This window comes from Pristis pectinata, chromosome 2 (genome assembly GCF_009764475.1).
Source record: "Pristis pectinata isolate sPriPec2 chromosome 2, sPriPec2.1.pri, whole genome shotgun sequence".
Classification (NCBI taxonomy): Eukaryota; Metazoa; Chordata; class Chondrichthyes; order Rhinopristiformes; family Pristidae; genus Pristis; species Pristis pectinata.
This window is the reverse complement of record NC_067406.1, coordinates 99,895,419-99,906,482: the sequence shown is the minus strand read 5'-3', so window position 1 is coordinate 99,906,482 and position 11,064 is coordinate 99,895,419.

Below are 11,064 nucleotides of genomic sequence, written 5' to 3'. Positions count from 1 at the left end.
GTGATTTACTCCCTTTAAAAGACATTTAAACCCAATTCACACTCTTGTGCTATCCTATGGGAAACTGGATTAGAGTTGTTAGTGATCTCTCCGTGGGGAGGAAATCACAAAAAACAGGGTGAAAGGGGGGTCATGAAAAAGAGGAGGGAGGGGAAATACAATGGAAGGCAGGAACAACATGTGGGCCTCATGGGAGAGATTTCACATCCCATAGCCATAGGCTGCCTGGAGCCCCCCTAATTAGTAGAAGCCATTGAATCACAAATCAAGGGATCTGTGTTTTGCAGTTCACAGAAGCTCCCATTTGTACAAATAAAAATTACAGGGAATGATTTTCATCACCAAAACTTCAAATCCCAGGACAAGTCTAACAGGCTCGGAAGTTATTGGAAAAATTCTGAGGGACAAGATTTATCTGCGCTTGGAAAGGCAGCAATTAATCAAAGATGGTTTTGTTAGGGAGTGATCCTGTCTCACCAATTTGACTGAATTTTTCAAAGAGATTACCAAAATACATTGGGGAGGGCAGTGAAGTTGATGACTGTGTCAAAATCTCACATGGGAGACAGGTCCAAATAGTTAGAGCCGATGAGATCAAGGGCAAATTGAATCCAAAATTGACTTGGTAATCTGACATAGAGGGTGATGATGTTGGTTGTTTTTGTGATTGGAAGCCTGTAACCAATGGTGTTACCAGAGGGATTAGAGCTGGAACACTTTTTTTGCTATATACAATAAAAATTTGGATATGAATATTGGAGGTTTGATTAGTAAATTTGCAGATGACATGAACATCAGCAGTGTTTATAGTGAGGAGGATAGTCATAGGCTACAAAATTATATTGATCAGTTGGTAAGATGGGCAAAGCAATGGCAGATGGAATTTGATCCTGGTAAGTGTGAGGTGATGCATTTTGGGAAGACTAATAATGATAGGGCATACATAATGTATGGCAGGACCCTAGGGAATTTTCAGAAACAGTGAGACCTCGGTGTCCAAGTATTCCTGAAGGTGGCAGCACAGGTAGGTAAGGTGGTGCTCCCTTGACACCATTTCACAGCAAACTATCTGGTCCAGCTTTGCTCCACATCTCACCAACAAGAATTCAAAAAGATCATAGGCCAACAAAGAAACAACAGGGCTCTGGGAGCAAATAAGTGTCCCTCCTGAAGTTCTAAATCTTGTCAGAGAGGACCTTAAGCCAAAAATCCACCTTATTTCCCACATCTGGGAATAAGAGGGTACAACATGGATGTGGCTGTAATCATGGCTATCTTCTTGAAAGGACACAATCCAAGTCTGGTAACTACAGAGTGCTTTTCTGAAGGAAAAGGTCAAGCAGATCTTCCTCAGCCACTTTCTTCCAGTGACCAGAAAGCTGCTCCCCAAATCACAGTGTGGATTCCATCCACCTGGATGCAGAGTGGACACAGCATCACCATGCGTCAACTCCAAGAGAAATGTAGGTAGCAGTCCCGATCAGTTTATATGGTCTTCAATTGACTTTGAGAGAGATTTGACTCAAATTTGGCTGCCAACAGAAAGTCGTCTCCATTTTATACTTGCTTTACACAGGCATACAAGCTTGTAAGCATCTTAACCAACAAATCCTCATAGATCTAATCTCAGTGCAAAGTGGTGTAAAGCAAGGTTGTATCATCACCCTGACACTTTTTTTCAATCTTACTTCGCCCCCAACAAGCTTCCTCCTGAAGGGAATTAATCTATAGGACAGGACTATTCATCGTTGTTGCTTCTACTTTCAGAACCAAGGTTACCTCAACCTTGGTACTTGAACTGCAGTATGAACATGACATTTGTTGTTCAGAGGCTTGAGCTCCAAGTCATCATTGATTTGTTTACCAAAACATATAAAACTCAGCATTCACTAAATAAAGGTCCTCTATCAACTATCCCCCCACCTACTGACAATAAAATTCCATGAAGAGATCATGTTAAACATGGACCACTTCCAACATCATGAGAGTTACCTCTCAATGAAGGCATACATTAATGATGAAGTTCATCATTATCTTCAGTGTGCCAGAACAGACTTTGACCCTGTGAGGAATGGATATTTGAAGATCAGGACCTCAAACCCATGGTGTACTGGACATCCAAGATCCCTGTATGTCTACATGCTTCTGAGACTTACAGAAGGCGCCTCAAAGTACTGGAGAGATACTACCAATGCTGTCTCTACAAAATCCTCCAAATCTACTGGTGGGATAAGCAAACGAACATCAGCTTCTTCTCCTAGCCTAGCAATGAGACTGTTGGGTATGCCAGACACCAGATTCCTGAAACATAAACTATTCTGAGCTCTGTCATGATAAACATTACCAGGAAAAGATTCAAGTATGTTCTCAAACCCTCAAAAAAGTGCAACATTCCCACCAATTTCTGGGAATCCCCAGACCATGGCCTAAGTAGAGGAGTATTTGAGATTGTATTGAGAACCTTGAGTCCACACTTCATAGGAACTCAGGAACCCAGAATAAATGGCTGAAGAGGCACCCAGCCAACAAACCTATCCATCTGTCCTCACTATTGATAACCATCTATGCCACCTGTGACAAAATCGGCATGTCCCACATCGGCCTCATCAGACACCTCAGAGCCCACTGAACTGGAGTGGAAGTAAATGATCTAGATCTCAAAGGATCCATTAGATTTAAGATAAGGATAGTCAATTACATCTCAAGGTTGGGGGATGTAAAGACTTATCCAAGATTAGATGTTAAGCAAACAGCCAACCAGCAGAGAGGAGGTGAAGGATCATAGATTTTAATATAGAGCACAGAGATAGATCCAGAAATACATTTTTTTACCTGTAGCTGATATCATCAATAGGCCATGCTTAAACAAGGAAGCAGGAAAAAAATGAATTTAGATTGCTGGGGATTGCAAGGGTAAGATTGTTGGTATGATAAATAAAGCATTTGCTTGCAACACACAAAAAGCTGGAGGAACTCAGCAGGTCAGGCAGCCTCTATGAAGGGAAATGGACAGTCAACATTTCAGGTTGAGACCCTTCATCAGGACATTTGCAAAGCATTTGCTTCACTTGCTCTGCCCATGACCAGATAAGCAAACATGAATTAAGTAAAACAATTTTTTTTTGACAGAACTCATGAAGTTATGGGTGCTCAGAGAATTTCTTGTGTTTAGGATTCAAATAGTGCCTGAGAAAAGGTGTTACACACAAAGGGGGAAGGGACAGTAATCCTTCTCCCCACCATTATGAACCTGAATAGCACTGCAGCTAATCCTTACTGATTTCTCAGGAAAATTCATCTGACTGGAGCGGAGGAGAGTGCAGCAATGTAAATTGCATGATATACCCATTACCCATATACCCAGACTGCTTCCTTGTCTGGGTGCCTGATATCTTTGATCTGTGTTCAGCCCAGAACCCATCTGGGTGGGGTAAAGCTAGCTGAGACTCGTAGATTAGCACAACACAGAATATTTTGAAAGTTTATTGAAACAAATTAACACTATCACTAATGTAATGTACAATATTACAAGTAGTATGACATAAAGTATTACAAGAAGCTATAATAAAACATATGATATTGGATTATAAGAAACATTACATATTATAAGAAACATTACAAATTACGATAAAGGACCATGCATGCTGCTATTTTTGTCCTCTAAGAATTTCACACAGCTTTTAACTCTTAACTAACTGTAATTATAATTACCATGTAATGACCTCAAACTCTGACTCTGAATGCAACCCACCCCAGTGTTTAGTTCCTCTGCATAAGCTGCCCAGGTTTGCTCCCCCTTTACAGAGGAATCAAGCCCAGGACATAAAAACATAAAATTCTGGTCTCTGGAAACACTCAGTAGGTCAGGCAGCATCTATGGAAAGAGCAACAGAGTGTTTACAGCATTTTCTGTTTTTCAGATTTCCCGTATCTGCGTTTTTTTTGTGTACTTGCCCAGGGCAATTCATTAACACAAACCCTTCCCTTCGTGATTGCCCTTTCCGTGTCTGGTTTACATGCACCCTTTCAAATTAATCCAATGTCCTTTGTCATCAATTTGTGGTGAGATAGAATTCTGAGCTTATTGGCACCCAGGGAAATTGCTCCTACTCTGCAGACATTTGATAGACAGTGAGACTACAAAATCATTGTGGGGAAAATAAGTGATATAAATTATATCCTTGAGTTATATTTTAAATGAAAGGGCTTTTCCTCGTGGCTTTCTTCAACTCGTGACCTGCCTTTTTTAAAGATGTTTTAAACAAAAGTCCCATGGTCGCTTGCATCAAGCTGAGTAGAATTTTGATGAATTTTTGGTCACTGTTAGAGTCATAGAGTAATATAGCATTGAAACAGGCCCTTCAGCCCAACTGTTAAATGCACATCTTCCTTAAGGTACTACTTATAATGGGATTCAATTTCAGTGACATTCAGATTTTATGCTGGATACCAGTTCAAATGAAGCCACTTCTAAAACAGTCTGATTCTGTAGCTTGTCGAAATTCTACAACGTGCCTTCTAAATTAAAGAAACTGATATTGCTAATAAAGATTTTTTTAAAATGATAAAGTAATTTCCTGCTTCAGGACTGACAACAGATAAGGCCAGATCAGGTTTGCTCAAGCTACAGCTGTAATGACAGTAATTAGCACAACGTGTAACTGGTCAAATTCAACAGCTGGGTGTCTGTCAGCTAAACTGGTAACTTCAAAACTGCCAACAGTCATAATTGGATGAGCACCTGGAGGTGGATTGTGGGACCCATGATGGAGAAAATGTTGGTCTGTAGAAGTATCCAGAAGAGGATTCCAATGATCAAATCAGTTATGGAAACAGTAAGAGCAGTAGTGTTGCATTACTGGTTACAGAATGTTGTTAGTTCAAACACTTTGTGTCAGAGGGTGTGTCAATATTGTTCCACTGCTCTGTCATGCGATTTGGCCCCTTGACAGCTAGACCATGAACAATTGTTTCACCATGAAGAGAATGGACACAGACCATTTCCCTATTTCTCACCCTCAATCTTCAGATACACACTTGTTTCCCTGGTTCCTTCACTGAAAATTTGGGACAAGAGCACCACTTTCATACTAGCTGCCTTCAAGGCAAGCTACTGTAGTACTGTAGCAACGTGCACCTCCCTGTTGCCATTCACTTCAACTCCCCCTCCCACACTATCACTGATATGACAGTCCTTGTCCTCCTCCACTGCTGGGAGAATTCCAAGCGCAAACTGGAAGAACAGCACCTCATTCTCCATCTTGGAACCTTGCAGCTTAATGGCATGAACATTGAATTCTCCCACTTTAAGTAACCCCGCGCCCCCCCACCCCACCCCACCCCCACAATGCCTCTTCTCTTCTTCCCTTTCCCTATCTTTTTACTACCCATATTTTTTCCTTCCTCTCCTTACCTTTGACCCATCCCCCAGTGGATCTGCTCTCCCCTCCTCCCCTGCACCAGCCTATCACTATCTCTTACTTGCATCTACCTATCACCACCTTATGCCCACCCCACCTCCCCTCTTTTGTCCACCTATCACTGCTCTGCTTTTCCCTCCTATATATTGGCCTTCTCCTTTTCCTATCTTCAGTCCTGAAGAAGGGTCCTGTCCCGAAACATTGACCGCCTGCTTTTCTCCATGGATGCTGCCTGGCCTGCTGAGTTCCTCCAGTATCACAGTGTTTTTCAACTAGATTCCAGCATCTACAGTGTTTCTCCACTGTAGTACTAATGCTCAAATGTTGCATTTATACAATAGCACCATGGTAGAAATTCATTCATAAAGGCAAATGAACCTGAGCAGCACCAAAATAAAACAGAAAGTGCCTGAAATACTTATCAGGTCAAGCAACAACTTGGAAAGAGAAATAGTATTAACACTCAGATCAATTACCTTTCTGAATAGCACTAGTGTGTATTCAGATGTGTCCAGATGGAAATTCTGCCTCATTACTTGCACCAAAGAAAATATTAAAACAAAATCTTGTCCCTCCTAGGGGCTTCCTTTAAATGTGGCTGTTCCCGCAATGGTGCTGTTGCAATAAGGGCCTGAACTGATTCCATACCCAATGCCAAACAAACCACCTTCAACAGTGCCATTTCTCCTCTTCATTATCATGTCAGTCACAAAGAAATCAAATCACTCCAGTTGCCTCTTCGAGGAACAGTACTAATATCTAACAGTGTGGTCACTTACTACATCCCCAAAAGGTGCCTGTTCAGGAAAAACCACCTTAATATTCTAACTGTGGTCTAACCAATGTCATGTTTAGATTTAGCATCCTCTCTTTGCTAAATACCCTATTTAGTCATCCTAGGAACAAATATTCTCCAGCTTTATTGATGTATCCTACTAAAATAAAATACGAAATTGATCCCTAAAGGTTTATTGCATGTTATGATATCACAGTAACACGATGATGCCAAAGAGAATATCGACAACTAACAAAATCAGCATTTTTCTCCCCAACATATGATCTTAAAAGATTCTATCATTAGAACACAGTTCCTAAATTACTGCTCAATCCAACATTTATTTGTATGTCCTCTATAATAAAAGATTGTGAATTAGGTTGGTCTTGTTCTCCATACTAATTCCTTGTTGCAAATCTGGAGATTACATTGCAATACCAAAGCTGGTCTATTTAAATTTTAGTTATCTCATCCCTGATGTTTACAAATAATAAATTGGCACAGGCTCTGTTAATTAGAGGAAGTACAGATTAGGTACCTGAGGCAGAATCGTCATTGTAATAGGTGTTTTCATCTGAAGGTGGGATTTTGGCACACCTTACTTGATGCTGCATGAGTGGAAATTGTAACAGGGATATAGTAACAGAAACACCACCTTCTGAACATATATTTTGGGTAAAATTTTTATTTGTTATGTGACTAGATTTGCCACCTGTTAAGTTTTTTACCATGAGTAAGAGTCTTTGATACTGCAGTAACTTACAATTTTAAATGACACAGAGTGCCTAATTATTTGAATACTTCATGTCATGATATTTCCAGTTAAAACTAAGCCAGCAACAATTTCAGTAACCCAGATGGGCCGGCAAAAATATAACAGCCAGGTGGCAATCTTATTAGAAGTACATTGCCTTCCCGATTAAAATTACACAAAGCCTTTTAGGTTTGCCAAATATTTTGTCATGAAGTTGGCCCCTTGTAATATAGAAAATTTATAATATAACTCAAGAGTTATTTTACAGCATTAGAGACCTGTAAAAATACAAATAAGCTATTTCTGCCAGAAAAGGGAGTGAATCTTGGATTTGGTAATGAGATTCCTGCTTCTCCAAACCCTGAACTCATACCTTTCTCCAGTATCTCTTCCATCTCATCTCCCCTCTGTGAGCTCATTCTGGCCTATGCCCTGCTCGCTCTATCCATTCCCTCTTCTCTCTGAGACAATCCCTCAGGACCAGGGGTGACTTGCTTCCACTCTGGTTTTCTGGGTTAAGGGGGTTGTTGAGGCCAATGTTGGAACCACAGATGCTTTCACAGTTAGCAGGTGATGCCTGACAGGGCAGGTTGAAGGATCATTTCTGATGTGGTGCGCTTCTTCTGCCATTTACACAGTTCTTCTTTGTGCTCCCTATGCATGGAATTGAGGTTCTCAATAACATCCTAAATGCTCTTACTCCACTTTGAACAGTAGTGGCCCAGGGATTCCTGAGGGTGTTGCATTATTTCAAGGAGGCTTTAAGCACTCTCTTGAATCTTTTCCTCTGTCTAATAATCTCTTCCATGGTAGAACTCAGAATGGAGTGCCTGTTTTGGGAGTCTGACGTCAGACACAAGAACCATATGGCCTACTTAACAGAGGGCCACAATGCTGGGGATGTTGGCTTGGGAGAAGACAATGATATTGGTTCTCCAAACCTTTCAGAGAATTTGGAAAACCTTTCACAAAGAGCATTGATGATATTTTTCCAGTGTCTTGAATTCTTGTTGTAGGTAGTCCAGGTCTCAGAAGCATATGAAAGGGCAGGATCACTGCTGCCTAGTAAATCCTGAGTTTTCCACAAGGTTTGAGATCTTGATTTTTAAACACGTTTTTCCTCTATTGACTAATGGCTGTACAGGCACATTTAAGGTGATGGTGAATTACATCCACGATGTCTGCCTTTTCTAAGAGGTATGTGAGGTGGTTTACATTTTCCTGTGTTTCACCTCCCTTCTGCCATTGTTACTACTCCAAAAGCCTTTGTCTTATCAGTCCTTGAAATCCAATGATCCATTACCAACCCCAATCCTCCCATCTACCATTGAATGTATTTTCCTCTTCAAATTGTGTCCATTTTCCAGAAAGTTCATATTTGAATACCACCAGTCAAGTTCCTGTGTAACCACTGTAAGATTTTGACTTGATAAAGATTACAGATTGTGGAATAATGATGTTTATTGGCTCTCAGAGAGGTGACAGCTACTGTACCTATCAGAATACAGTTACATTAAATAGACATACACACAATAACAGATGGTGGTGGTGGGCGAATGAGCAATCGGGCAGTTCAGTTTTGGCAGCTCACAGTCACAGTTCTCCTCTTCTTCTCAGTAATCTCAAACTAGTCAGTGTTAAATCAAGGATTGCATGGCATCCATCTCAAAATGCTTTTCATTGTCTCCCACCCCCTTGTAGACTCTGTACTGTGCTGCCTGTGTTTACGTTAAACTTTAAAGGCAGGCAAGACTCTCATATCAACGTTGGTTTAGATACACTGCTGAATTCACATATCAAATTGTAAAAAGACAGCTGCAAAATTGACTTCTCTTAGTCCAGGAACACGTCCCAGGACACTTATCTTACTTAGTTAGGTAACTAATTAGTGAAAGGCAAAGTGATGGAAGCTGTCGGCAACAGTGCTACCAAGTGGCACTTACTGACTGTTGTGAGAAAAGGTTCTTTGAGGTCTCAAAGGCCAAGGACTCTGGGTCTTTGGAGTTTTAAAAATGATTAAATCTCTCTTAATGGAGTTTGTGTATACTGCAGCAAGTGAATCAACTCCTGATACCCAAGGCCTTTCTGCCATGATGATATGAAGTCATGAAGATATGACTTCACTTGCCTGGATGAGTTCAGCTCCAACAACTCTCAAGAAACTCAACACCATCCCAAGATGAAATTGCCCTTTTGACTGGCACCCCATCAACCAACCAGACCTTCATTCCCTCTACCACCAGCACACAGTGGCTGCAGTGTGTCCCATCACAAAATGCACTGCAGTTATTCGCCCAGACTACCCCTCCCAAACCTGCAAGCTCCACCACCAAAAATGACAAGACCAGTTGGTGACAGGAGCACCACCACTTGCAAGAGCCTCTTCAAGCTGCACACCCATCCTGACTTGGAAATATATTGTTTCTTCATTGTCACTAGATCTAAATCCTGGAACTCTCAACTCAACAGCACTGTGGGAGTATCTTCTCCAAAAGGATTGAAGTTGCTTAAGAAGCAATGGGGGAAGGACAATAAATACTGTCTTTTACCTTAAAAATGAATTAAAACCAACTAGTTTAACAAAAAGGATTGAACAACCTGTTATTAAGCCTGTTTTTCTGGTCTATGTTCATGTTGTACTGACAACTTCTGCAAAGAATTGCATGTTGGCATAGCTAAAATTGCCGGTCAGCATAAGCAGGTTGTAAGCAGTATCTACAGTATGTGGAAGTGTACAAGAGTGAACTGGCCTCCCCACAAACCATGAACTCACAAAAGGCCCTGACACCTTTGCAAGTTTTATTGATTAGAAACCTTTTCATTCTTATTTGATGCAATATTATTTCTTATATCACAGCTCCGAAGTGACATCCTTGATGGATGTGATGATCATAGAACTATCCCTCCTCATCCTCCTTAACCTGTACCCCACCTTTGACATGGCGGACCCACCTTCCTAAGCCAACAACTCAATCTTACTCTCTAATCATTGTCAGAGATTGAGGAAGAATGATCACTACCACGTTGTTCAATATGATCCTGAACTGAACATAGAACCAGACATCCACTCCATCACTATGTCAAACTCTCAATATTACAGTAATTGTGGAGGTCAGTTTGGATGTGGATGGTTAACAGAGTTAGGTGTGAGGAAGGATGACAGGAGATATGGATGGAAATGATAGGGGTAGAGAGAGGATAAGGAGTGTAGAGTGGATGGGGTGGGGCAGTAGACTGAGTGGAGGCAGCAAAGCAGAAGGATAAGGAGAATGGATGGGGGTCGGGGGGAGGACAGTGGAGAGGTGGTGCAGAATCATGGTGAGGGGTAGAATGGACACGATGGTAGAGCACATGTCAGGTCAGTAGAATGGATGGGGGGAGTAGAGTTGATAGGAGGTGGAGAAGTGGACATGGAGGGAGGCATAATGGCAGATGGATAGAGAAATCAGAAGGATGGTGGGGTTAGAGGATTGTGGGGGGTATTTGAGAGGATAATGGGAAAGTTGACTGAATGCCAAAGGTGGGAGCAGTCCAGAGTTGGAAAACCGCTAACATTGCCTCTTAACTCTGCTCGAGTTCATCAACTCTTTAAACAACTTATATATCTTGTTACCTCTTGACTTTACCATTCTAATCTTCCCCTGGTTTGCTACTCATTTTCCACTCTCCATAAATTTGAAGTCATTCAGAACTGCCCCTATCTTGCATCATCTTGCTCACTCATCAATAATTCATCCACATTTTCAAACTCTCCCACATTGAAGTAAATTCATTATCATAACTTGAACATTCATATGATGGTATTTCATATTTGTTGTGCTTCTACAGGTTGAGAGAAATAAAAGCCATAGAATCCAAGGGAAAGTTCTACTTAGGATTAAAAATTGATTCAGCAGCAGAAAGAAAAATTCAGCAGAAAATTTTGCGTATATGATGAGATTCCACACTAAGGTAATAGTTTTCTTGCATTTTGTGGTAAATATAAATGATTAAGATCTAAATGTAGGGACCATGATACCAAAATTAGGGGTGGAGTTGACAGTGAGGAATGGATTGGTTTGGAGGCAAACGTGACAAATGGAATTCAATCCAGGCAATATGAGGTAAAACTTTTG